The sequence below is a fragment of the Nothobranchius furzeri genome, chromosome 14 (genome assembly GCF_043380555.1).
Source record: "Nothobranchius furzeri strain GRZ-AD chromosome 14, NfurGRZ-RIMD1, whole genome shotgun sequence".
Classification (NCBI taxonomy): domain Eukaryota; kingdom Metazoa; phylum Chordata; class Actinopteri; order Cyprinodontiformes; family Nothobranchiidae; genus Nothobranchius; species Nothobranchius furzeri.
In genome coordinates, this window is record NC_091754.1 from 2,638,778 (window position 1) to 2,661,267 (window position 22,490).

Consider the following 22,490-nt stretch of genomic DNA (forward strand, 5'->3'; position numbering starts at 1 on the left):
GTCACCTCTATCTGCTCAAGTCACCTCTATCTGCTCAAGTCACCTCTATCTGCTTAAGTCACCTCTATCTGCTCAAGTCACCTCTATCTGCTCAAGTCACCTCTATCTGCTCAAGTCAGAGTCCAAGGTTGACGCCAAAGCCGTTTCAAACAAGCCGTCCTATCAAATGCTTCTCCCTATACCAGAAGTGGGGCGCACTCAAAAGTATTTGGCCACAGTTGGATGTTTTATATGCATTCTCACAGGCTTTCTTCAAAAGGTTCCACCATTCACGTCTTCTGCGTTTTCATATTTTATGGTTGCTTGTGGGCTAGAGCGTACAACACTGCCCCCACTGGAACTGCTCATTTGCTTAGTTTCATCCCCTGGACAGAGCATGGTAAGTAAATGGTCTGTATTTGATAAAGGGCCTTCTAGAGTCCTCGAACCCCCCAAGACGCTTTACAACACGGTCATTCACCCATTCACACATACATTCACATGCTGGTGATGAGCTACGACATAGCCACAGCTGCCTTGGGACGTACTGACAGAGACGAGGCTGCCGTACGCCGGCGCCACCGGTCCCTCTGACCACCACCAGCAGGCTAGGGGGTTAAGTGTCTTGCCCAAGGACACAACGACAGTGACAGACTGAGTGGGACTCGAACCTGCAACCTTCCGATTACGGGGCGAGCGCTTAACTCCTGTGCCACCGTCGCCCAGAGAGAGTTCCACATATGCAGAACAATAATGACTGAAGAAAAGAGCCCGACTAGAACTACGCTTGTTTTTGTCATCCAGTGGAGCGTAAAATAATTATTTATTTGCAATATTGGCAGAACTGAGTTTACAGTTTGGATATTCGTCTGAACGCACTGAGAATCACTGAAAAGCATTGGACTGGGTGATGAAAACTAACAATACGAACAGCGACTCGTGCAGTTTCAGGCTCTTTGTGAGTCAGCTTCACCTATTAGCAACCATCCGTACAGCTGTGAGGAGGCCCAGAGTTATTCTGCTGCCTTATTATGATCCGCCTGAAATGTTTTAGTCGTTTGCTATTTGAAGCCTAATTGTTTTATACGATAAGGGAAGTATATACTAATTGTTCTAAGTCTAAAGACATTGTACACACAGGGCTTTCCTGGGTCAAACTGAGGCGGTACCGTCCTGACCGTGCACCAGCACATGCATACTCTGTGCCTCACCTTTTTAAAGGCTAAATATTATAAAAGGCTCAATAATATGCATTAGATTGGTGTTTAGTCCCTTTTTCCATCTGATATTTGTAGTTAAAATATTTTTAAATATTTGACCTTCAGTAACATTTTAGATTTGTATTAATAACACTCATCTTAGTCTAAATAACACATAAATATATCCAGTAATATATAATGTATTTCAATAACATGCATTTGTGTTGGAAATGGTAATAACATTTAATTTCTGCTGCTAACAGTGTAAAGGTGGCATGTCTACATGTACGGGTTAGGGTTGGGGGGGGGGGGGGGGGTTCCCGTTTAGCCTTGGCCCCCAAAATGTCTTGAAGCGGCCCTGGGTGTGTGACTGAGTGTTGAAGGTGATCTGAATTGTATCAGATGTATAAATATGACACGTGTATAACTTATTGTTTTATGCAGGTAAAAACGTGTAGTGGAGATAAATCTACCTACATTTTACTTTGTTTTCTTGTTTTTATTGAACTATTTCCTGTCCTGTCTGTCTCTCTTCTTCCTGCATCTCCTCTAAACTCTCCAGAAAAACTGCTGCCTGGATTCTTACTTTTTCACCTCATCGGTTACTTTTGAGCAGATCAAAAGGATCTCCTGACCGTAAAGCGGAGAGCGCGTTTCGATGCTGCGTCAGTGAGGTGAAATCACTGCAGCACACGATGAGCGGAGCGCGTCAGGAATGGTTAAAAGACAGCGTACCAGAGGATATAAACAGATATGAACGATCATGGGTCAATAATGATGATTTGTTGCACCACTTTGAGAATGTACCGTGCGCCGGACGCAGCGGGCACACCAACGATCAGCGCTCTGCGTCCTCTCTGCTCAACAGCATCCCGCTACGCTGAGAGTCCATAAATATTGTAATATAGGCAGAAACTGGCTCTTTCCCTGAAAGATATCTAGCCCCCATAACTCCATCCCTGCTCCTGGATGAAAAACCGGACATTTTGATCAATGTAGGAACCCCCCCCCCCCCCCCCCCCCCCAACACCCCAGACAGAGAGTGAAAAGTGGACTTGTCCGGAGGAAAGAGGACGTAAGGTCAGCCTACAGTAGCACCAACCATAGATATGTACCAACTAGCGAGAAAAGCTCTTTTTGATCATTTTCTGCAGCAGTTTTAGCGCTTTTCGGTCCACCGCTACTAATGCAGCGCCCCATAGAGGCGCAACGCCCCAACTGCAGTTAAAATAACATCCATACAGCTGGGGGCAGAGTGCAATCAGGCTGGGGCGGCATGAAAATAGCTGGAGGCGGCCGCCACGCAAATTTGAACGCGCAGGAAAAACCCTGCACACTTGCTCTGAGCATTGCAGCGGGCAGAACTGTTGCGGTCACCGAGGGAACATTAGCACCTTCAGCTGCCTCAGTTCTTCACACCACGCTACTCTCCAGATCATATAACACACACACTCCTGACTGGTTATCGCTGTTCTGCTCACAAGCCGTTTTGAAAGTATGCATTAGCGATTTGTAAAGCCGGGAGCTCCACATGGTCTACTAACCAGACGCCTGCCCTGCTCGACCCCCTCAAAGAGAACATCACTGCCAGTGTGTCACCAAATCCAGCATAAATGCTGAAGAAAAAGGGCTCACCGCAGGATTCAGCAGCAAGCTTAGGCCACTTAAGAATAATCAGGTTTGTTGAGCGTCACTCCGTTTATGATGGCTCCAACTACAAGCTCCAAGCTTGAAAACCCACCAGAGCAATCGTTTGTGTGTTGCTTGTGTTGATCATCACGTTGGCTTTGCTGCAGACGGTGAAGAGCTGTGAGTAAATCGTGTTACGTAGCCGTTACATCTGACTTCATCAGACTGACTCATGTATTAAACAGCTGAGGTGAGGCAGACAGACGTTCTGGACGATCCTTTATGTCATCATTTAGAAATAACTACCACCTGTAGGAGTGTTACTTCTCACATTAGGCAAAGAGAAGAGGTGCTGCTTTGCTCTCCTCCTCTCATGAACTGTGGGAAGACTTTAAAAACAACAAGCCGCCTTTTGAAATCCAAATGTATTGATCTGAATCTTGCAAAGGTGAATAAAACAATGAGATCATTTATCCTTTCCACTAACATACGTAGTCTAACTTAGACGGTATTGAAGTTACAATCTTTATCCTACAACTTGACCCCTCCAGCAGAAAAACTCCCACCAGACGAGGTTTACCACAGCTTCGGCGGCGGCGCAGCGTCTGTGTAATCCATCTCAGGCTCACGTCCGTTTGCCCGCTCATCCATTCTGCTCGACTGACCTAGAGTTTACTGTGTAGTGGTCCAGGATGCTGAGCTTGTTCAAAACCTGGAGTGCACACAAACAACTCATGCATGCACAATGTCTGATTTACTCTCTATTAATATTTGAAACCCTGCAGCTCAATCTCTTATTGCTGGCTGTCTGCTCAGGAGCGTCTCCATACAATCCATCTGCTTTACAGACCTTAGTGGGCTCGAGCTGCAAACCCCAGACGGGTCCTAGGATCACGTCTAAACCGTTGTGAGGGTTGGAGGTAACTGTGATTGCACGTGTTTAGAGACTTACTGATAACTGTAAACAAGTTGGTCGATAGCCGTTTAAGTTTTGCGTCACTGTGCAGGATTTGGTGGAAACTCTTTAAAATGATCCGGTGACAAACGCTACAGCAGACATCTGAGACAGCAGTCAGGAGAAAGGTGTGTGTGTGTGTGTGTGTGTGTGTGTGTGTGTGTGTGTGTGTGTGTGTGTGTGTGTGTGTGTGTGTGTGTGTGTGTGTGTGTGTGTGTGAGAATGCATTAACATGCACTAGCTGCCTGTCAATCCCTGCACAGACACTGAAAACACTGTTTTAATCTTAAATAGGAATGCACCAATATGAAAATGTGGGTCGACATCAATATCCCATCATAATATTATCGTTATACCGGATAACCGATATTTACCGGAATTAGATTAATATAAGAACAATTGAAGAAAATATCAATACGCTGAAATATCATTTGTGTAATGATACAGAATCCATCTTTAAAGCAGTGTATACGTTTTTATAGAGAATTTACCAGAGGTGTGACCAAGTCACTGCATTGCAAGTCACAAGTCTTTCCAGTCAAGTCTCGAGTCAAGTTTAAGTCAAAGACAACCAAGTCAAGTCCAAAGTCAATGATGTGGAAGTCCAAGTCAAGTCCAAGTCCTTAACTTTGAATTTTCAGGTCATAATCAAGTCATCTGTCCAACTTCAATTTAATGACAATGATAATAAATAAATTCCAGAATAAAAGCTTCTTAAAGCTTCTTTTATTTGCTGAAACAAGCAGAAAGAGCAGCTGGAACTGATTATAAACAAAGTGCTGCTGCATTTAGCAGTAAATCTAACCCAGAATGAAGAATGATTTATGGTTTTTGTCCTTGTCGTGCCATAAGGTAGCGCGACTCAGGGTTGCGAATGACCACAGTCGCCAATTCTTGTCCTGTGCCTCGCCCATGTATGTCTGATTACTGAATTGTGTGTATTGACACTCTAATTTCCCTCTGGGATTAATAAAGTATCTTTGATTTGATTTTGTGCTAAAATATCAAATATGCTCAAGTTTTCATCAAGTCAACAGATGCAAGTCGATTCAAGTTGCACGCTCCCTCGTGAGAGCGGGGGTGGGGTGGCACACGTTCCACTGCTGTTTCTCACCAGTATCAGCTGATGGAGGGCTCTAGTTTCGTTGCGCCGTTCGTGTCAGCGGACACGGTAGGGTCGGGGCATGACGCTTAGCCTGGCGGGCCGCCAAGCTTACAAAGCGCTGGGGAAACCCCGTATTATATACTCCACACACGTTTACACTTCTGAGATGATTACCATCACTGTCATATGAGCAATTACGCTTCACCACCCCTTCCCTTTCTGAAACTGAGACACAAACGGCTTTGAGATGGGAACAAACATCGTTAATATCGACCCAGTTTCACATATCGGACCGATGCCGGTATGTAAAAAGCGGCCAATACTAATATTGATGCCTTTATTTAAAAAGGCGGTTATTCAACTTTTGCTCAAAAAGCCTGGACTGGATGCTTCGCTGGCTGCAAACTACAGGCCCATTTCCAGACGTCCATTCTTAAGTAAGGTACTAGAGAAACGTGTTTACCACCAGCTCTTGGTTTTTATGGATGAGAATGCCATTTTTGAGACTTTCCAGTCTGGCTTCAGAGCTCTACACAGCACGGAGTCTACACTGGTTAGAGTGCTCAATGACAATTATCTAGCAACTGATAGCGGTAATTCTGTGTTGATACTTCTGCTGGACCTCACGGCTGCCTTTATATATATTATATATATATATAGCTAGATATATATAAATAATATATCACACGTCAAGCAAAACAGTCACTCGACAGGCAGGGTTAAAAAAATATGATCGACCTTTTTCCCCATCACCTTCATTTTTATGTTTCTGTATTATGTATTTTTAAATAGTAATGAATAAACATTCGATACCATTACAATTTCCTTTGATTTAATTTTAAATAAATATTTAGAGTGCCCAGGTAGCACATAAACAATGCAATTTAACGGTTTTCTTAAAGTAGGAACGTTTAACCTGTGCGGCCAGAGCGCTCTCCTTCCTTCTGCTCTGCGTAAACCTGAGCTGATCACCTACTTGTGCGTAATCAAATGTCTAAAGGGGAAAAGATGGTAAAGCTAAAGCCATGATGTTCACTTTTACCTCAGACCGACTTATTGCTGTTTTATGGTGTGGCTGAATCTGCGATCCGCTGCCACGCGGACTGGAATAACAAATGCTACAGTAACATGAGTTGTAGTCAGGTTCATGAGGAGTCACTGGCTGGAGCGGACCCGACTTTAATACGTCATCCCAAAATAGAAGCTAATGTCTTCATTTGACCTGGAATGAAAAATGTTATAAAACCTCTTAAAAGTTTTTATCACAGAGGAGGCAGCGCTCATTTCTGCCTTCAGTCTGACGGCACGCCGGAGTTTGTGCGGCGTGCGCTTGTTGAATGTGTGTGTGTGTGGCACAGCTCCATGAGCCGCTCCAGTCACCGCGTCTCGTTATTGGCGCTATTTAAACCAATGTTGTAAAATGACTTCTGCCCAGCCCAGATGTGCTCACATGTGCACCCGTGAGCCGTGGTTCCACTGGAACGCGTCTGACCTCTGACAGACGCACTCTGAACTTCAGATCTTCAGCGCGCTGTTAATAGCCTGACACGTTTAGAATGCTGTCCCACACACAGTGTGCTAATATAATAATATAATAATGCTAAAATGCTCAGATGGGAATCATTTCCTGATTTATTTAGTTACATCCACAATGTTCTGTGTGTGAGGTTTACAACGTCAGAACACCTGCATGAGACAGGTGTTAATTACAATCTGCCAGAATGACTCGCCACCTTCAGATTCCTCCAACACCGTTAAAAATGATCAAATACGGAACATATCGGCGTGCGCAGGCCAGAGCGCTGAAGCTCGGAGCATTATTATTATGAAGCTAGGGTGCATGTGGAGGACACACACACACACACACACACACACACACACACACACACACACACACACACACACACACACACACACACACACACACACACACACAAGCTAAATATACTTGTTTTCAATTACATTTATTGGGCCCACTTACTTTTTCTCAGGCCCACCCACAAATGAGTTTCTACACTAATGGTGACATATGACAGACTTCTCTGAGCTCCGCAGCCATTACACTTTTCACCTCGCGCACCCCCTAGCGGCAGCTCAGGGAATCCCTGGTTTAGATCATACCTGACAAACAGAAAAATGTGTGTTAGAATGGGAAGTTATTCCTCAGAGTACTCTGATCTACCCTGGGGGGTACCACAGGGCTCGATATTGGGACCTCTGTTGTTTTCTGTTTACATTCTACCCTTAGGCGACATCTGTCGTGAGCTTGGAGTTCAATTCCACCTATATGCTGACGATTGTCAGCTGTACCTGCCTCTGAACACGTCAGGTGGTCTCTCTATTTCTATTCTTACTAACTGTTTGAGGGAGATCAAGACCTGGATGAGTGAACACTTTCTGAGCCTAAATGATCACAAAACAGAGGCTATATTGTTTGCTCCAAGCAGACATTATGACTCTTCCCTAACTGACTGTGGGTCATTTAATGGCCAGCTGACTACATCGGTGACTAATCTTGGTGTTAAACTGGATAGCGCCCTTAGTTTTGACACCCACATCAATGGAGTGATCTCCTCCTCCTTTTTCCACCTTCGTCGGCTGGCAAAGATAAAACCATTTTTGTCACGTCATGATCGTGAGACGGTGGTCCATGCTTTTATTACGGTGCGATTGGACTACTGCAACTCTGTTTCATTCGGTGTGAGCAAGGGCTCAATAGCCAGGTTGCAAATGGTGCAGAATGCTGCTGCCAGATTTTTAGAGGGCAGGCGCAAGTTTGACCACATAACTCCTGTCCTGGCTGTGCTTCAATGGCTGCCCGTTGACGTAAGGATTCATTTTAAAATACTCTTACTGGTTTTTAAAACGTTAAATGGTTTGGCCCCTCCTTACTTGGCGTCACTACTTCAACCGTACACCCCTGCACGGTCACTCCGCTCGGAGAACCTCGTGCTCCTCTCGGTCCCAAGAACGCGCCTAAAGACAGGTGGTGATGGGGCCTTTGCTGTGGCAGGTCCTAAGCTTTGGAACGAGCTTCCTCTCAGCATAAGGGCCTCCACCTCTGTTGCGGTTTTTCAGGCAAGGCTAAAAACCTACTTTTATGAGCTGTCTTTTAACCTTTCTAACCAGTTTTATTGTTTTACTTATAGCAATCTGTGTACTCACTGTATTTTTTATCTTGTGACACAATGTTTTTATTTTCTGGACTTAATGTTTTATCTTTATTACTTGATCAGTGTAGCGCCTTGGTGGCATCTTTTGCCTGTAAGGCGCGATTTACACATAAAGTAGAGTCGAGTGGAGTCTATATCGTGCATCTCTAATCTGAATCTCTGTGTTAAAACACGTTACAAACGCATCTGCAGCCTTTCCAAACCTCTGACTGGTGCTGCAAACTAAACTTTTCAGGATATTGAAAAACTGAACTAGACCTGAATAACAAGAACTGAAACATAACGACTGGATGCACGAACTAGTAGTTGAACTTCTGCTCAATATTCCAGCGATAACTTGCATGATGCAGTAGTTTGTATCACAGCAGTTTGGGCTTTGGCTGACGCCTATTTGACAGTTTAACACTGCTAACAATCTTCACGTTTTACTAAAACATTAAAAACCACAACTTCATTAGCCTTCCGCAGCCTGAAAACCCAACATCTGTACGTCTGCCAGACTCTGCTACAAATGATAAAAATAAAAGACTACAAATAATTAACTGTACCTGTCAGAGTTGCTTCACTTGGTTGCAAACACTTTTTCTTCATCACACCTATAAAATGTCCACGTTTCCTCAGAGCCACAGCTCTAATTATAGCCTCCCCATTAATCAGTGACAGCTGTAATTAAACTAATTCCAATGTGTAATCTGATCAAGGTGAACAGGATCAAACCATAACATTTCCCTGTTGCTAGACTTGCTGGAGGATTGAAGTAATGATGGCAAGGGTGAAGATGCAAAGAAAATTGGTTCAGACCAAAACAATCTGATTGAACTCGGCGTGGTGGATGATTACAGCCGAGAATGTGTTCAGCGGTTTAAACTGCCAGAGTCTGACGCTCAAATTCCTTCATCGTCACTCATATAAACATTTGTTTTATACAGAATTAAAGAGAATCTTAAGAAAATTCAACAGAACTAGATTCAATACTGGACTTTGATTTAGCTCAAATTGTTGCTGTGTCTTTAAAGGGGACATGTTATGACCTTTAAGTTATTATAGTTCTACGGTTGAAAGAAAACATGTTTATTAAGTTTTGTTAACGCTAAATATCTCAAATTAAGATATTTCATCAGTTTTAATTTCAACCTTTTCGGTACCTAACAGAATGAGTCGTTTCAGGGCTCTGTCACTATAAGAGAACAAGCTGGAGTGGGGCGAAGTCCCCAATATACAAACGCTTTACCTTCTAAAAACAGGAGAAGGTTTAGAGAAGCTTAAAATCTGAATAGATGACAAAATTAAAGTTAATAAAAGCTCGTATGAGATGACGGAAAATATTTGTCCCATTCGCCGGTGTTTAATTTAATGTGCTGGGGAGATATTCTTTCCTGTTCAACAGAAATGTGCTCTTGACTCATAAAAAAATCAAAGGCTTCAGAACGTCTGGCGGCCTATGATTATTTTGCTTAGAGGAAAGTTGAGCCGATCTCTTCTGCAAACAGAAAGCCGCGGTCGTGCTGATAGCAGCAGTGAGCTCCGACGAGCAGAGTCACAGCGTTGTTTACATCACCTGTGGGTGATGGCTAAAGAGTTCTTCTTCCAAGCATTTGAAAGGATCTGGAGCGGTAGTGAATGTCTACAGCGAAGCACGGAGGTGTCATCATCATGGTTTGGGGCTGCATCTAAGCTTTCGAGGGAGGAATGGTTCCGAACAACATTATTGGAAATCTAGAAAAGTCCTGTTTGGTTTAGACCCATCATGTGATTCCCAGTGCTCACATTTTCCTCATTTTCCAAACATAGGCAAAAAAATGTTATTCCGTTCATGAGTGAAGTAGAATGTGTTCAGTTATTCTTTGATATTCCAACATTTACAATTCCAACAAGGAACACAGATTAGCAACCACAGAATGAAGTTGTGGTAAGTTTGGACTCGCTCCGGTTTTCCCGATCATGAATCAAGAATTAGCTTCGACATTCCACACGCGGCTAAATGCAGTTCGTTCAATCATCCATCAGGCTGTATGGGATGCTCTGCCTGTCATGTAATCTAAATATCCCATCTGTATAATTACACTCACTATGTACACAGTGTGTCCCAACTAAACATGAATACTGAGCTACATATTTATCTAAGAAGTACACAGAGCTGATGTTAGAGTAAAGAACCTGCTCTGTTGCAGTAATAAGACGTTCAATCACTGTACCGAGGGCCATGTGTAGTCTGTGCAGTGGAAAACACACGTCACTGAAACACAAAGCAGAGCCACTCGGCAGGGCTGAGTGTGTACTATCAGAGGCGGCAGCTGCTGTTTCAGACGTGCCTCGATGACCACATTGTTTTCATATCTGGTCACTGCTCCCTTTTCCTGGTTCCAAAACAAATGTGGGCTTTGATACAGAACCCGCTGTTCTCCGGTCCAGCCTTAGACGCCTGCAGGCCAGCATGCCTTTGCAGGATGATGTTGAATGACAGCTTGTGAGGAGGAAAAAAATCAGCGGGAAACAGATCAACAGGATGTGGGTGCTAAGTGTGAAAGACTGCAGGTACTCTCCAGATGGACTCCTCACATAAAACACACCACTGGTATAGTTTTGAATCTCCATGTCCAGGAGACCGCAGAAAACATATGCTGATGGAGCACCAGAGGAAGGAAGTGCCAAAACGGCGGACTATTAATGAAGAAGGGAATTTTTATTTTGCAACACCACTGACATGAATTTTCACGCAGATCACGCTCAAGGAAGAGGCCACATCAGCAGCTGTCCACAAGCAAATCCATTAAAAGCCAGAGATTATAAGGACGGGGGTCTAAGAAGAGCAGGTATTAACGGGAAAGCAGCTATTAACTAAATGAAATAAAAATCTTATCTCTTATAAAATAATGTATTATATGTACTTGAACTGACATTAATGAATTAAGTCAAGATTCTCCAGGTAAAAGAATAATCCCAGAATCCCCAAACACCTTTTTATACATGGTGAGCTACTTGGACCACTCAATGATGCTGCAAATTATTGATGTGGTGAGACTTTCAGACAGGTAAAAGAAGGCGGGTGGGGATAGCTGCTTGCTGCATCCATCTGAGATGGAAAGCTGGTGAAATCATGCTGAAATGTGCGAGTATTTACAAACTTTTAAAGGCCTCATTCACACATTATTAGTGAAAATCAGCTCCCTGGTACGAGTGAAGGCCTTGTGAGTCGTTTTCTGTGGAGAAAACCTTTGGCGCTCCTGCTTGAGAAGGCAGAAGTCAGTTGGAGGAGCAGGGTGTGGAAAAAGGTAGGATTGTTCACTTAATGCATCGCCTCTGATTGGCTCACCTGAATGTGTCCTGCCATGTTGTGGAGTTGCTAAGGGTTAGCTTCCACTAGCTGAGACGTGCTCTGCTCTTCTTTCTGTGGGCGGTCCCAAGCCGAAGTGGGCTGGGCCATGGATCCTAATAGTCCCTGTTATGTAAAAAACACTGGCTATTAGCGATTCCCATGGCTAATGCTGACGGTGATGAGGGTTGAAGAAAAATTTTGAGATCAGCATGCACGTGCAACTCAGAGTGAGCGATCACACCCCAAAGAAAATAATGTCCCGGTGAACGAGATCTTCACACTAGTGGTACTTCAAGAAGGAGCTGGTTACTGATCTGGGCGTGACGCTGGATATGGAACGTAAGTTAGCCTCATAAATGGGGTGGCATGCTCTTATTTTTTCCATCTTCTGCACCTATCCAGGATCAAGTCACGTGTACACTTGGAGACAGTGGTCCGTGCTTTTACCACTTCGTGCCTAGAAGTCGTGCGACTCCCTTTACTCAGGAGTAAGGCTACATCACAGCAGCTTTGGCTTAGCCAAAATGCTGCATCTAGATTCCTGACAGGCACCAGAATGCAGGAAAATATCTGGCCCGTCGTGGCTTAGCAAACTAGAACATATCAGGACCCGCTGCAGTTTGCTTATCGCCATGGAGATGGAGTTGAAGATGCCATCATCCAGCTGCTTCAACCAACCCACTGTCATCTGGACAAAGCAGGCAGCACTGTGAGGCTCATGTTCTTTGATTTCTCCAGTGCATTTAACACAATCCAGCCTGATGTTCTTTGCCAGAAACTCCAGAAGACACAGGTGGGGGCCTCAACTATCGCCTGGATTAAAGACTACCTGACAAACAGACCACAGTTTGTGAGGCTGAAGAACTGCACATCAAACCAGGCGATCAGTAACACTGGAGCACCACAGGGGACTGTACTCTCACCATTCCTTTTCACCCTGTACACCTCAGACTTCCAGTACAAATCAGAGACCTGTCATCTACAGAAATACTCAGATGACTCTGCAGTTGTCGGGTGTATCAGAGATGGACAGGAAGCTGAGTACAGAGAGCTGGTGGAGCGCTTTGTGGCATGGTGTGGAAACAATCATCTGACCTTGAACGTGAACAAAACAAAGGAGATGATTTTAGACTTCAGAAGAAACAGGGTGGAGTCCAACACTGTTTCCATCATGGGAGAAGAAGTGGAGGTGGTTGAGGAATACAAATACCTTGGAGTTCACCTGGACAACAGACTGGACTGGAGAAAGAACAGCAAAGCCGTTAACAAGAAGGGACACAGCAGACTGCACTTCTTGAGGACGCTTAGGTCCTTCAATGTCTGTAGCAAGATGCTGCAGATCTTCTACAAGTCTGTTGTTGAGAGTGTAATCTCTTCAGCCATCGTCTGTTGGGGTAGCAGCATCAGAAGCAGGGACCTGAAAAGGCTCAACAGCCTAATAACAAAGGCTGGTTCTGTTCTGGGGACGACTGTGGAACCGCTGGAGGAGATAATGCAAAGAAGGATTCTCCAGAGAATCAAGAACATGATGGACAACCCTGAGCATTCTCTTCACAAGACTGTCCGACAACGGAAGAGTGTCTTCAGTCAGAGGCTTCTTCAGTTTGGCTGCAACACTGACCGCTACTGGAGATCCTTCCTGCCAACAGCCATTGTAATATACAACAACTCTTTGATGACTTGATTATTATTATTATCCTGAGCTACTACAGCATCAGTTTCCCTCTGGGATTAATAAAGTATTTTTGAATTGAATTTGAATTGAATTGGCTCCCAGTTTAGACTCTGATTTAAAATGAATGTCTTTGTTTTCAAGTCCCTGCAGGGTAGTCCTCTGTCCGGCCGCCCCAGCACCTTACTAGTCGTTCCACCTGTGAAATGCACGACTAGAGGAGGCAGGGCTTGACCTTCCACTCGAGGTCAGACAAGCAGCCTCACTGCCAGTTTTACAGAACTGGATGGAAGCTCACTGTAGTGCTTTTCAGTTATATTTGTAGATAACAGAGTTTTCCTTCATACCGTTTTAGTCTGCTCTCATCTTTTGCTTATTATTTTGTCTCTGATGGTCCTCGCAGGGTCCATTGTTGTTTTTATTTCTTTTTCATGCGTGTGCAGTACTTTGGTTCATCCTCTGGTCGCTGAAAAGTGCTTTATGAATAAAGTTGATGATGATGGTAATTAAAATAAAATAAACATCTACTTAAAAGAATCCGTTTAGGGGAATCGGCATGCTGCATTTCAAACTGACTCATCTGCAGCACTCCAACTCCTCTCCATAAATGTAAATATTGACGCCAGATTTCACCTGAGAGACATTATACTCGGTGTTCTGTTTAAGCATGACTCAAGGAAGCAGAAGCGTTCCAAACATCACGCAGATCCACCATCTCACTGTGAACATCATGAAATATGCTTCCCAGCTGTTGGGTGGTGGTTTGTAGGTCTAGTAGGTCCCATTTCAGTGCAGCACTTCTGAGAAGCTCAAAGATCCTCAGAGGACGAGACAACAGTGAAATGTGGCGTACCTAGTTCTGTACGAAACAACGCTTAAGTCATCCGTGGCAGAAAGATAAATAAAAAGCATATTGTCGCACAAAACTCTCATCTTTACTCTTTTACTGAAGACTTGATGCTTAATCGAAGCCATCAATGATTACAGATCTCTTATTTTTTTAAATAATAACATTTACATATTTTGAATGTATTAATTCTTAGCTCAAAGAAAAGATGATAAAACGCATCGCTGCAGTGCTAAAAGCTGTCGAACGTTGGCCTTTCGTACCCCGCAGCAGCGCATCACCTTCTAGCTGGATGAGTTTTGGCTATCCTGCCAACCGTGCACCAAATATGCCTTACACTGATGGAGAGGAGGTGAAAGCAGGGGAGGCGGTGCTTCCACCAACACATGCAACAGGAACCAAGCTACCGTGAACACGCAACAGGACCGGGCGCTGATGAAAACTCCAGCAGCACAAACAATAAAAGGGTGACTGCCTGGAAGGAATTATTTAATTTGAGGTTGTAATCGGCCAAAAATGTGAGCATGTCGCCAAGTGCAAGAGTGTGTGCATGTCTGGGGTAGGGATTGTATCAACTAGTCGACTTCACTGCTCTGTAGTGACTTTTTATGCCTTTCCTTTTATGTTTTCTGTCTTTTATTTGTTTTTATTTTGTTTATTTGATGCGTTTCACTGCTGCGGACCAGAGCGCTAGCCTGGCCTGCCAGACTCCTCCTCTGTTTAATTCTGCACAGAGAAAGAGTCTGGGACCTCTCCTATTTAAATAGCCCCGCCCCCTGAGAATTCTAACCGAGCCAATCAGCGCTGAGTAGCGTACGTCACACACCACAACGCCGAGTTGGTCATAAACATGGTGACTGAAGTGGAGGTCGCTGCGGCTCTTTCCTTTGTTCTAAACGACTTGAACATGTCTTTAAAACCACGACAAGTAGAAGCGCTAAAAGCCTTTCAGCTAAACAAAGATGTTTGTGCTGTCGCCAGACGTCATTTTTACTACAGCTAAAAAATTACAGCGTCGCAGACGTCACACACAGCGGCGCTCAGTTTCTCATAAACAATGAAGACGATGGCGGAGTTCGCTGCGACTCTTTCCTCTCTTATAAATGACTCAAATGTCTTTAAAACCACAAGTAGAAGCACTAAAAGCATTTCTTCTAAAAATAAATAAAAGATGTTTTCGCCGTTGCCAGACGCTATTTTCTTACTACAACTAGAAATCTACCGTGTCGTGCGGTACAGTCGGGATTTCCGTCTTTTTTCTGATTGGTTATTTTTGAGCTGCCTAGTCCCGCCCCTCAAGTGCCGCTCTGCCTGTGAGTTACCAGACTCTCTCTGTGCTGAATTACACAGAGGACGAGTCTGGCAGGCCAGGCTAGCGGAGCGTATTTGTCATCCGGTGATGCATTTTATTGGAGCGAGCACTCCGCTGTTTTTGCAGTCGGTAGATCTTTTAGAACTGCAGTTCAAAGGTAACTCATGAGGTGAATACATATGAACCCAGGTAGCAGTTTCTCTTTAGGATTGAGAGGAGATGCAGGAAGATAATAAACAGGCAGGACAGAAAAATAGTCAAATAAAAACAAGTTAGTTTTTGTACCTGCTGGTTGCAACAAACAGACACCATTGAAGGTAATCAGAAGTGAGGAACAGAAAATGAAATAATTATTTTAATGTTTAGAGCAGCAGGAACTCCGAGAGGCTGCAGGCGCATCAGTGAGTTTGCGGCCGCTGCGCAGGGGGAGGGGTGAGAGGGCTGAAGCAGGGGGAGGGGGGAGAGGGCTAAAGCAGGGGCAGGGGGGAGAGGGCTGAAGCAGGGGGAGGGGGAGATGGCTGAAGCAGGGGCAGGGGGGAGAGGGCTGAAGCAGGGGGAGGGGGAGATGGCTGAAGCAGGGGCAGGGGGGAGAGGGCTGAAGCAGGGGGAGGGGGGAGAGGGCTGAAGCAGGGGGAGGGGGGAGAGGGCTGAAGCAGGGGGAGGGGGGAGAGGGCTGAAGCAGGGGGAGGGGGGAGAGGGCTGAAGCAGGGGGAGGGGGAGAGGGCTGAAGCAGGGGCAGGGGGGAGAGGGCTGAAGCAGGGGCAGGGGGGAGAGGGCTGAAGCAGGGGCAGGGGGGAGAGGGCTGAAGCAGGGGGAGGGGGGAGAGGGCTGAAGCAGGGGCAGGGGGGAGAGGGCTAAAGCAGGGGCAGGGGGGAGAGGGCTGAAGCAGGGGGAGGGGGGAGAGGGCTGAAGCAGGGGGAGGGGGGAGAGGGCTGAAGCAGAAACTACCGTTGTTAAAAGAAATGTGTTTAACTTTGAAAATGTGGGCGCACTTTTAATTGTCAAAAACTCCAGCGAACCAACCTACTTCAGGTGTATGACATCATCAACGACTAGTCGAAGTCGACTCGATTTTCATTACTTGACGGTCGACTTTAAAAAATAATTAAGTCACGCAGCCCCTAGTCTGGGGTGGAAAGAGAGGCTCGTCCCGCTGTGATGTTTGTGGCAAAGAGGGGATGCTTAGCAGAAGAGGAGAGGACAAAGAAGCATTTTCCCCTTTCACCTTTCCTCGGAGACAAACGAAACACCCCAGGGGGCATCGTCGAAGCACCGCCAGCTGCAGCCGCCATACGGCGAGCCGCAGCGCTCTGAATCGTCTCAAGGCGGTCAGCATCCTCTACCTGACAGTTTACTCCCCGTGGCACCCAGCAGGACGACAGGGACTGTTTAAGAGACGCACAAGGAGGACGGTAAATGTCTCTTCTTGTCAATAACACCAGCTGAGCCTGAGCCGTCTCCAGCTCTCTCCACACCAACAGAGACCCGTTTTATTAAAACCACGACAGTCTTGAGTTAATGCTGATTTACAGCTCAGTCCCCGACATGGATCCAGTCCCCTAAACGCTGGACTCAACACTTCCCACAGCGAGCAGCAACACCCTCACCATGCTGTAATCCAGTACTTAATCTGTAAAGGTGTCTTGTTTTAAAATGCCAACAAGAGATTAGCATCTTTGCTGTGCTAGTATAAAGCCCAAACTCAAATGTTTTATGCTGTTTGTGTATTTTGTTTGATTGTGTAAGACGTCCAGACTGAAACTGTAAACCAGCAGGAGACTAAATCATTCATTCTACCACTTTGAAATTTTCTTCTCCTTGTCAAAGCTAAACAGGAACCATGCTGCTTTAAGCACACCCCACCAGTGACATCACAGAACTACGTCTGATTCCATGGTTTACGTGAACACACGGAGACAACGGGGGAAACGGAGACATGCGGCGATGGAGGATCCCCCGATATTTGAGCCAATCTAAAAATAATCCATCTGTTGGAGGCAGACAGACAGTAGGAGCTGTTCAGGATTGAGAAAAAACAAACAGAAGTGCGTTTATTGACTTTGGTGAGAGTTGGCAGGTTTCTATATGGATCACGTTAGCGTTGGAAGACAGCACTGTACTCCATATGAAGCCTGATGGGTAATGTTACCCTATATTTACCCTTCAGGCATTGGCATGAAGATTTCTTACTCAACTTTGTGTGTTTATGGTGTTTTAAAGGTGAGGGCACTGGGAAACGAGTAAGACTATCGCTCACTCCGAGTTTAACATGTAGGCTGAACGCACCCCTATCCTCCATTAGCCCCCGACACCAGGTCAGTGGCACGCCAGTGTGTGAGACAACTAGTGGAGCTTTCACTTTAAGATGGAAGAAAGACGGAGAAACGCTTGGGTCAAGTCTCTGAAAATTAGCCTTCCTGGACTCCTCCTTCTTGGCTCGCGATGGGGAAGGCTGTTGTTGCTTTAGCATCCAGGAGAGAGCAGAGCACTTCTTGGTGGATAGAAGCTAACTGTTAGCATTACTGGGTCAGCAGAGGCCCCAGGGCAGCTGTGGCTGCATCGTAGCTCATCCAGAGTGTGAATGGGTGAATGACTGATGGCGTTGTGAAGCACCTTGGGGGGAGGGGGGTCGCATCTCTGTTAGCCAATCAGAGGTGAGATGTTCGAATATCATAAATACCAACGAGCAAGAATGCAAACCCTGCCATTTTCTGACCCCCACTCCTCCAGATAGCCTTTACTTCCTTCAACAGGAGCTTATGTCCTATAAGACCGCATGGGCGGGGCTCTTGTTAAGCATGAAACTTTCACTCATTCATACAGAAATTACGAGAATGCCCTTTTTAAAGTAACCACAGAAAAGCATTAATCCTTCCTAATAAAATCATTTAGGGCTGCAAGAAACGATTTGGATCATCGATGAATCGGATTAAGCGGGAACATTTTTATCAAATCAAACTTTATTTATAAGCACTGTTCATACAAAATGTAACTCAAAGTGCTTTAAAGATTAAAAAGACCCCACACATCCCACAAATATTATTAACTAAATAACTTAATTAAAAACTGCTAGGGAACATTTTTCTCTCCTTTTACTTTATTTAACAACAAAACACCATTGGTAAACAGCTCAATATGTGCAAAACAACATGCTATCACCTTAATTTATCCATAATTAAACTGTAATCAGAAAAACTTTATGTAGTTCATTAACATGTTCAACAGTAAGTTACTGGAAATGGTAATAACATTACATTTCTTCTGCTAAAAATGTAATGGTGACATATTCATTATGTACAGTTAGGCAATAATCCAGTTTAAATTATGTTCACAGATGGATGCATTTTCGATTTACATGTTACAGTGGCTTGCCATAATCCTGCTGCGGTGTTTAACCGAGCAGACTCGAACCTGACAGCGTTTCTGCTGCATGGCGCTGCAGTCAGCCAAGAATAAATAATAATAATAATAATAATAATAATAATAATAATAATAATGCATTGAACTTATATAACGCTTTTCTAGACCCCCAAAGACGCTTTCACACACTCTCACATTCACACACTGCTAGTGATGGTAAGCTACTTGTAGCCACAGCCGCCCTGGGGAGGTCTGACAGAGGCGAGGCTGTCATTTGGCGCCGTCGGCCCCTCTGACCACCACTAACACAGGCAAGCTGGGTGAAGTGCCTTGCCCAAGGACACAACGGCAGGATACCCCTGGCGGGAGCTGGAATCGAACCCACGACCCTCCGATCATGAGGCAACCCGCTCTACCACCTGAGCTACTGCTGCCCCAAACTAAACAGGATGGTGAGGGCTTTTCTTCTCCTGGTAGAGTTTAGAGGTTCGTAGTTTCACGACCATTGTGTTTGTCTGAACCCCACTTGATCGCGAGCCTGCTACCCGCTAGCGTTAGCTAATCTGCCCGAAGTTGCACTTCTGATCCTAGACCATTTCTACCTCTGTATGTTTGCTGGTTTCTGTTTTCCTCCACACCATCTGGATTAGCTCATGGTGCGTCGGTGTGTCGTTGCTCACCAACACACCGGCTTTCTCTCTCGGTCTGCTCTGCTGCCTCCTACACGAGCTGTGCTCATTGACTGTTGAATAAAAGTTGTGCAACGCATTTCTTCAGCGATTTTAATAGATTTTATCGATTCGTTGTTGCAGCCCTAAAATCGTTGGCTCTTTTTTTTTTTACATGAACTCACCTCTTCCACTGAGAACTCAAGGAGGAACCAGAGGGTTTATCCACCGTCCGTCAGTTTACTCCACAAACTGCACCTAAAGAAAGAAAACAAACTAGATTATTACACACTCAGTAGATAAACCAGTGTTTGACTGTTTTTTTTTTAAACAAACTAAATCAGGACCGAGACACCCTTCAGGCAGCCAATAAGACATCCCAAATCACTGCTGGCCCCCACCCTGCTGACCCTGCCGACGGCACCGCGGCGGAAAGCAGCGCCCGCGGCTACATCACAACACAGCAGTGCTGAGAAAGGGTAACGGGTGGACGACAAGATATCTGAAGGCTATGGGAGAAGGAAGCATATGCTGCCCTATTGTCCACTCACATTAGTCATGTGACTCCATTACCACTGAAACAGGAACACAGGAGCATCTTGGCGACGGAGTTGAGGTTCAGCATGGCCTGAGATGAGCGACAGGCTTCTAAATACATGACGATCAAGTGACTCGTCTCACACGGACAACATAACCATTAACTGTAAAAACAGTCGAGTCCAGACCGAGAACATCCATCTAGTCCCTGGCAGGAACAGGAAACCAATCACTCAAAAGCAGCTCAAGGAACATCCTCATTTCTTCAAAAGATTTCCTTGCTTATCCAGATTTTTTATTCATGTCTGATTACAAAGAACTGGATGACTGAACTACAGGCAGGGAACAGCAATGGGAATATCAAAACCATCCAGTCCAACTCCCCAGTTGCCAGTCGGATCGAGCATCTATGGCACACACATGACTGACATAAACCCTCAGAAGCCCAACGCCACCACTCACATGCCCGGCTGCCAGCATCCCGTCACCAGAAACCACAGGACACACCACGCCCCACTGGTTCCGAGCAGTTTGGAGGGAATATTTAAGAAAAACAACACAAAATGTTGGCAGGTTGAATGTTCTGCATGAAAACCTGAATTACAAGATAAAACTTCTAAATCACCTGCAAAGATTCACAAAGCAAAGAGACTGCATGTTCATTTAGAAAGCTTGTAGACGATGGCCATATGGTCTCCTCCTGGACAGATGGGCAAAGCACACCATCCACTCTTCTTTCACTATCTCACAAGTGTGTGTGTGTGTGTGTGCGTGCGTGCGTGCGTGCGTGCGTGCGTGCGTGTGTGTGTGTGTGTTCTGTATTCAAGACATCCACCGAGGTGCTTCACATGTCTCCGAGCTGCCATAAGGATTTCTTTCTGGAGCAAAAGTTCACAGAAATGTTTCAAAGAAAAAGTTAAAAACTGCAACAACAACAAAACAACAACACCTGTCTTGCTTGGAAAATGCAGTAAACATCAAAACATGACTCTCCATTTCTATACAAATTAAACGGATTATAGAAAAACCTGTTTTACAATTGGTAGAACTGGTTTTCCCCGCCCCCTCGGCCAGGACGGGAATATTAAATGAGCTGCGTGCTGATTGGCCGGTTTACCTTGATTGCTCCATGATGCTCCCTTTCACTAGAAACTCTGTATGGCTATGTAGTGTATCCGGATAAATCCATTACTTGTCCACTGAGTTACTGGGAGTCATTAGAAGTCTGGATGTTCCCAGCACATCCCAGAACTTCACACAAGTGCAGCTCTGACATTCTTATTTGTCTTCCTCTCATCCAACAAGGACGTTAGCAGCAGCTTGGATTAGCATACTTCTGCCACCGCCACCAGCATAAAGGTAAAAGTAAAAATTAAAATATGATGGAACGATACAGACTCACTCCATACAATCCAGATGTTTCAACCTTCGTTATGATGATGGTTTACAACTTATGAAAACCCCAGTTTCTAAATCTCAGACAACTAGAATATTATGAAAATGTTCAATATTCTAGACTTAAAGAGCAAGTCACCCCCAAATCAACTATTTTTTTCTGATAAACTAAATAAATGCGTGTCTAATTGTGCTGCAGACACGTGTAGTCAATAATTTTGCACTTTAGTGCATTTTAGGTAAAATTTAAATTTTCTGCCTGAAACTGTCAAAGTTGTGCCGTTGTCAGGTAAAAACTCTTCACTACATTTGAATTTAAATCTGCCACCGCTATTGGCTAAGAGGCATGCTATGATGTAAACTGGTACATTATGACGTCACAATGTCGTGAGTGTGTGTATTTGTTAGCAGCTCCACCCTCTCGGTCTGCTAGGCAACAGCATGTGTTGCATTTTTCAAACATGAAGTGGGAGTGAAGTACGCTTCTTGTAAGGGGCGACTTGCTCTTTAAAGTGCCACACTCTAATCAGCTAATGAATCCAGAACACCTGCACAGGATTCCTGAACTACTGAATTAAAAGGACTTTTGCATCGTTTTCTCATTTTCCCAGTTTCACCAGTACATTGCAGACATTGAAGTGTGTTGGGATTAGGGCTGCAACAACGAATCGATAAATTCGATGAAAATCGATTACTAAAAGTGTTGGCAACGAATTGCGTCATCGATTCGTTGTGTTGCGCAACTCCTCCAAAAGCCCCCCCCACCCCCCAAAAAAGCCCCGTCACATTCCCGCAGAAACTGGTTGATCACACCGCGGCCAGACTACTAGCATGTGGCTTTACAACCACAATGTCCTCGGAAGCGAAAACGCTTTTAAAAGGGAGGGAGGAGTCCTAACTGTTGCTGCAGGCGTGTTGTGTGAGAGTGCAGTTATATACTGGTTAATATATTTTTGGGTTCAGTTGCTTTCATGTGGCCTAATGTGAGTCTATTTGGGATCATTGGAATGATCAGCAGCATTTCTTGATGTGACTTTATGGCAGTTGCCCAGGGCATCATCGCAAGGAGGATGACATTCATTTACTTTTGTTTTATTTGGTATTTTTTCAGTCATTTTTGGAAATAGTGATTAATTTTGATTATTTCAGAGCCTATGTTTAATTACATTTAAAAATTAGTTGTTTGACATCCCCAGTTATAATAAATGTCAACAGATGAGATCAAACAAAACAGATGAGAATTGCCCTTAAAGAGCAAGTCACCCCCAAATAAACATTTTTTTTGCTGATAGACTAAATAAACGAGTGTCTAATCGTGCTGCAGACACGTGTCGTCAATAATT

General features: G+C 44.7%; 1 protein-coding gene across 1 annotated transcript in view; it reads right to left on the reverse strand.

The window, feature by feature from the left end:
* The window catches only part of adarb1b (adenosine deaminase RNA specific B1b), a 194,333-nt gene that overhangs the window by 118,670 nt on the left and 53,173 nt on the right, over positions 1 to 22,490 (reverse strand). Inside the window, exon 2 of the mRNA XM_015965522.3 lies at positions 19,401 to 19,473. The gene's annotated coding sequence lies outside the window, so the exon portion shown is untranslated. The remainder of the gene's footprint in view (positions 1 to 19,400; positions 19,474 to 22,490) is intronic.